This window comes from Sapajus apella, unplaced genomic scaffold (assembly GCF_009761245.1).
Source record: "Sapajus apella isolate SASKATOON/1434 unplaced genomic scaffold, GSC_monkey_1.0 scaffold145, whole genome shotgun sequence".
NCBI classification, from domain to species: Eukaryota; Metazoa; Chordata; class Mammalia; order Primates; family Cebidae; genus Sapajus; species Sapajus apella.
The window spans coordinates 624425-630494 of record NW_022437085.1 but is presented as its reverse complement, the minus strand read 5'-3'; the positions used below and the strand labels follow the sequence as shown (position 1 = coordinate 630494).

The window sequence follows — 6070 nt, the reverse complement described above, 5'->3', positions numbered from 1 at the left end:
CAGCACTCAGGAGGCTGAGGCAGAAGAATTGCTTGAACCTGGGAAGTGGAGGTTGCAGTAAGCTGAGATCGTGCCACTGTACCGCAGCCCAGGCAACAGAGCAAGACTCTGTCAAAAAAAAAAAAAGAAAGAAGAAAGCAAAACATCAAGAAAGAAAGAAAACAAGCAAGCAAGCAAGAAAGAGAGAAACATAATGACTATGAAGAGAAAACCTGAGAAAAGATAAAATGCCCAAAATGTATCCAAATGTAATGTCTCAAGAATACAAATAACTCTCTTCCATCTTATTCTTGGTCCCAGAGGAGCAGCAAGAATACATAAAAGATAACATGGCTTAAAGCATGAGCTGCACAATCAAATAGTGATCAGGAAAGAGACGTTTATCAACAATCTAAAAGCAGATGGCAAAGGTGAGCAGTTATTTAGCAATGACTTACATCTACTAGAGAATACTATAGCTTATTCAAGAAAAGTTATTTGATGCATTCTGCTTAAAGTATTAAAAGGAAGTCTATTTCCTCCTCCCAAAACAATGACACTTAACGCACACAAGTGCTGTTGGGGACGTGCCACCACTTTTAAAGAAAAGTCCTAGACTAGGCAGAGGCAAGTGAGGCAACTTGAATACAAAATTGAAGGACGTGCTTGATCTCAGGGTCAGGGTCTCCTTAAATTTGCACCTTACACACCTCCTTTGCCTCTCTCTATGCCCAGTTGGTTTTAAAGAGTCTTCCTCTTTATGCTAGATATTGTCTGACAAGAGAAAAAATAATACATGGTTTAATATTTCTAAGTCAGTCTGTGGTTGTTCTTGTGAATGTTTTGTGCAATATTTAACTAAATGCTTCTGAAGTGCTATAAAGGAAGAAAATATATGTTCCTTCACAGAGCATACATTTAGAGGAACAAGGCATACATATGAAATGTAAAGCATCTAGGAAGAAACATCTAAATGTCATATAAAACATATGCAGAACAATAGCAAATTTACATCCGTATACAGGAAAACCAAAATTTCACACAGCAGAGTTTGATAACAGAGATTCAGTGAGTGAATGGGGATTTTAAATTTGTATATCAATTTATAATTGTGTGTATTTTATTTACATATCAGCTTATGAATGTATATGAAACTTCATGTGAATTTCTTGTTTTAGGAAACCTGCAGGCTCTTTTGCTTTTTAAAAATTAATGCATGTATGACTTTGATTTGCTATAGAGTTGAATTGTTTAAGTACGAGTCCATGAGAAACTGCTATGCTATGCAAAGAGTAAAGAAATATTGTATTAATTTCACTTGAGACAGATTTTTTTTTATTTGATAGGCAGGACCTTGAATATAAGTCATTTTTGGACATTGCATACACCTACTAAGAATTTCAGTTGCAAACATTTACAGTTCTAAGGCTGTGATGTTTTAAGAATAAAATAAATTACTATTAAAATTCCAGCAGAATATTAAATACATTAATTGACATATTTCCAGCAGAATGGTTGTAGAAAATCAAGTAAAATATTAAAGAAACAATGTGAAAATGCACATTAGAAAGAACATATATATATATATATATATATATATATATATATATATATATTTATGGAGAGAGAGACAGAAGACAGAAAGAGAGAGACTGACAATCATAGAGACAGACAGAAACAGAGACTGCATTTAATTTAAATACACGTCTCCTTTCCCTTCATGTCAGAAACCTCTTGTGTTGTAACCTCTTTGGGGGCCCAGGTTTCCAAATGTTCCTTCCTTTTGATCTTGCCCTTCATTCATAGATAACTGAAAGCAATATTTATCCTTTAGAGATTTGGAATTGAGCATATTTCTGGGTTTGTAATCTCTACTGAAATCTCCCTCATTAGTCTCTTCCTGTTCTTTCAATGCCAAATCTTCAATTAAATATTAACCCTAATTTGGAACTGTATTATGCTTGTTATTGCAAGGCTTTGCTAGACTATTATATTTACCAAAGTATTCCTTTGAAGTAAGGTTTCCAGATAAAATATAGAACAGGCAGTTATGTTTGATTTCCAGATAAATTTGGTCTTCTTCTGCCCCAAATATTATGGGGAACATACTTATACTAAAAATTAATAATTTATCTGAAATTCAAATTAAACCAAATACTTCATTTTGCTTTTCCATGGATTTTTAATTATTTTAAATTATCGACTAAATCAGACAACCTTACTTCTAGGTAAAGTGAAGGAGCATTTATGCAGCACTCATATGCTAGTCCTACTTTCACAAATCTTCTTTTTAATCCTTATTGCAACGCTACGATGTACAAATACCAATCCCCATTTTAACAAATGAAAAAATAATCTCAGAGATTTGCAAGAGGCCATAAAGCTAATGGCTGGCCCATTGAAAATCAAACTTCTGCTCTGTTGTTAAGCACAATACAGCTTTCCCTCCACAATGCTGTCTCTCGGCCTTTTCTGTTTTTCTTTGCAGAATAGAAACAGGTGAAAAGCAAGGTTAGCTCTGCTTATACCACATATTTTAAAGTTTTTTTTTTCTTTCTTAAATCTTTAAATTATGAAAACTTTCAAGCATTCACGTCAGAAAGGTTTGAACCAGAGCAACTTTATCTTGAATAGGGGCTGGGTAATATGAGGCTAAGACATACTGGGCTTCATCCCCAGGAGGTTAGGCTTTCTAAGTCATTGGATGAGATAAGGGGTTGGCATAAGATACAGGTCATAAAGACATTGCTGATTAAACAGACCATGGTAAAGAAGTCAGCCAAAATCCTAGAAAACCAAGATGGTGAAAAAAGTGATCACTGATCATCCTCACTGCTCATTATGCACTAAGTATAATGCATTAGCCTGCCAAAACACACTCCCACCAGTGCCACGACAGTTAAGAAATGCCATGGCAACATCAGGAAGTTACCGTACATGGTCTAAAAAGAGAAGGAACCCTCACTTCCAGGAATTGCCCACCCCTATTCCAGAAAACTCATGAATAATCAACCCCTTGTTTGGCACATAATAAAAATGTAGCAATAAGTATATAAGCAGCTGAGTGGTCCATGCTGCCGCTCTGCCTGTAAAGTAGCCATTCTTTATTCCTTTAGTTCCACAATAAACTTGCTTTCACGTTACTCTATGGACTTGCCTCAAATTCTTTCTTGCGCAAGATCCAATAACTCTCTCAGTATTTGGTTCGTGACCCCTTTCTAGTAACATTCACATAGGTAGAGAGAATAGTGTAGAGCATTCCCGTGTATTCATCACCCAGTCTAAACAATTATCAACATGTTTTGTCAATTTTGTTTTATGTGTTTACCATCATTCTACTTTTTTTCTAGGGTACTTTAAAGCAAGTCTAATACATCATATTATTTAAACTCTTACCCTATCATTTTCCCAAACTGGGTCCATAATTAAATAGTTGACTAAGCTACCATCTATATTCACTTTATACTAACAACTTCTTTTTTTTTCCCCCCATTTATTTATTTTATTGCATTTTAGGTTTTGGGGTACATGTGAAGAACATGCAAAATTGTTGCATAGGTACACTCGTGGCAGTGTGATTTGCTGCCTTCCTCCCCATCACCTACATCTGGCATTTCTCCCCTTGCTATCTCTCCCCAGCTCCCCACCCCCCACCGTCCCTCCCCTATTTCCCCCCAAGTGACCCCAGTGTGCAGTGCTCCCCTCCCTAAACTTCTTTACTCTTTGTTACTTTATTTTCCCTTGTGTCTGCCTAATGACTTCATTAATTTGAAATTAATTATCTTTTCTGAAACCAGTACACCTTAGCAGTTTCAACTATCTAAATTAGTATCAAGACTTTACCATAGGTTGCTTTACTTTCTTAAAATTAAAATAAAATTAAACATATAAAACCACTGTCGTAGTTTGTTCTCTCATTACTATAAAGGACTGCCTGAGACTAAGTAATTTATAAAGGGAAGAGGTTTAATTGACTCACATTTCCGTAGGGCTGAGGAGGCCTCAAGAAACTTACAATTGTGGTGGAAGGGGAAGCAAACACGTCTTTCTTCATATGTTGGCAGGAAGGAGAAGTGTTAAGAAAAAGGGAGAAAAGCCTTTATAAAACCATCAGATCTCATGAGAACTCACTATCATGAGAAGAGCAGCATAAGGGTAACCACCCCCATGATTCAAGTAGCTCCTCTCTAGTTCTCTCCCATGATATGTGGGGATTATGGGAACTACAATTCAAGATGAGATTTGTGTGGGGACATAGGCAAACCATATCATTCAGACCCTGGCCTCTCCCCATTCTCATGTACTCACATTTCAAAACACAATCATGCCTTTTCAACAGTCCCCCAAAGTCTTAGCTCATTCCAGCATTAACCCAAATGTCCTAGTCCAAAGTCTGATCTGAGACAAGGCAAATCTCTTCCACCTATGAGCCTGTAAAATCAAAAGCAAGTTAGTTATTTTCTGGATACAATGAGGGTACAGGCATAGAGTAAATACACCTATTTCAAATGAGAGAAATTAACCAAAACAAAGAGGTTAAAAGTTCCAAGCAAGTCCGAATCTAAGAGGGTAGTCATTAAACCTTAAAGTTCCAAAGTGATCTCCTTTGACTCCATGTCTCACACTCAGGTCATGCTGATGCAAGAGGCGGGCTCCCATGGACTTGGGCAGCTCTGCCTCTGTGGCCAAAACTAACTTCTATATAAGTTGTCTTGTCATAATTTGAGAAAAACAATTAGTAACTCTGCTATAGTTTGTGTGTGATATGGTTTGGCTATGTTCCCCACAAAAAACTCATCTTGAGCTGTAGTTCCTATAATCCCCACATGTTCTTGGAGGAACCCAATGGGAGGTAATTGAATCCTGGGGGCAGTTGCCCCCATGCTGCTGTTCTCATGATATTGAGTATGTTCTCCTGAGATCTGATTGTTTTGTAAGGGGCTTTTCCCCCTTTTTCTTAGCATGTCTCCTTCCTGCTATCATGTGAAAAAGGATGTGTTTATTTCCACTTTCACCATGATTATAAGTTTTCTGAAGCCTCCCAAGACATGGGCAACTGTGAGTTGCAAGCTATTGAACTATTGAACACTCTAGGTTTGAAAATACATTTCCACCTTTCAAAAATTGATGAAGTGGTGCTTGCTTTGGCAGCACATATACTAAAATTGGAACGATGCAGAGAAGATTAGCATGGTCCCTGCACAAGAATGACATGCAAATTCGTGAAGCGTTCCATTTTTATAAACTCTGATTTCTAAAAAAAAAAAAAAAAAAAAAAAATTGATGAAGTGGATTTCTTTCCTTTTCTCTTTACAGAAATAAACTCATCAGAGAAATAAATTGTATATGAAATTTTGGCCATAAATATAATGTGGGAGACTTTTACCAGCAACAGAAAGTAGAAGCATCACCTAGAAAAATTGTCTCCACCCTCAGCTGAGTGATATTAGAGAATCATTAGACTGATGGTAAAGTGGAATGAAGCTAAGCATTGTACAACTCTTATAGTGTATAACCTGCCACTATGCTTAATCAGATAAAAAAGATGGGGGAAGGGTAAAATGTGTATTTTGCAAAATGCTTAGACATTCTTTAATAAAGAAAGTTAATGCTATCATTAGTGGCAGCTCTAAGCAAAACTTTTATCTTTTTTACCTATGAATAAGCACTCTTTGGGGAGATGAATATTGCTGCAGTCATATTGTGTTTTCAGTTAATGAGATGTGGGTTCTATTTGTTAGAGTTTTATGGTAATGAAGCTTATAATTTACTGACAAACTGGCTTGCTTTCAAAACATTCTCTTATTGCGCTGAATTTTTTTTTTTCATCAGAAACACTGATGTACTAATTTGTGTGTTTATGGCAGCAGATGTGCACCTACACTAAAAGGCTGCCAGAGTGAGGGAAAGGACAGGAGAGCAAAGGAAGAAGGGGAGAGGTGTTCGGAGTTTTCAATCATAATAAACTGTAGACGTAAATGAAAAAATGGCACCGTTTGCTTGAACATTCATGAACTCATCAAGTATGTTATCTGAAGTATCAAATATTTATCACTAAAATTTGGTTGAGTTACAAATATGCTGAGTGTCA

At 36.4% G+C, this 6070-nt stretch overlaps 1 non-coding gene across 1 annotated transcript; it reads left to right on the top strand.

Annotated features, from left to right (window-relative positions):
* Nucleotides 1–5114: 5114 nt before the first annotated feature.
* Nucleotides 5115–5221, top strand: LOC116540880. Its single transcript, XR_004264623.1, has one exon. It is a non-coding gene; the product is annotated as a U6 spliceosomal RNA (small nuclear RNA).
* Nucleotides 5222–6070: the final 849 nt, after the last annotated feature.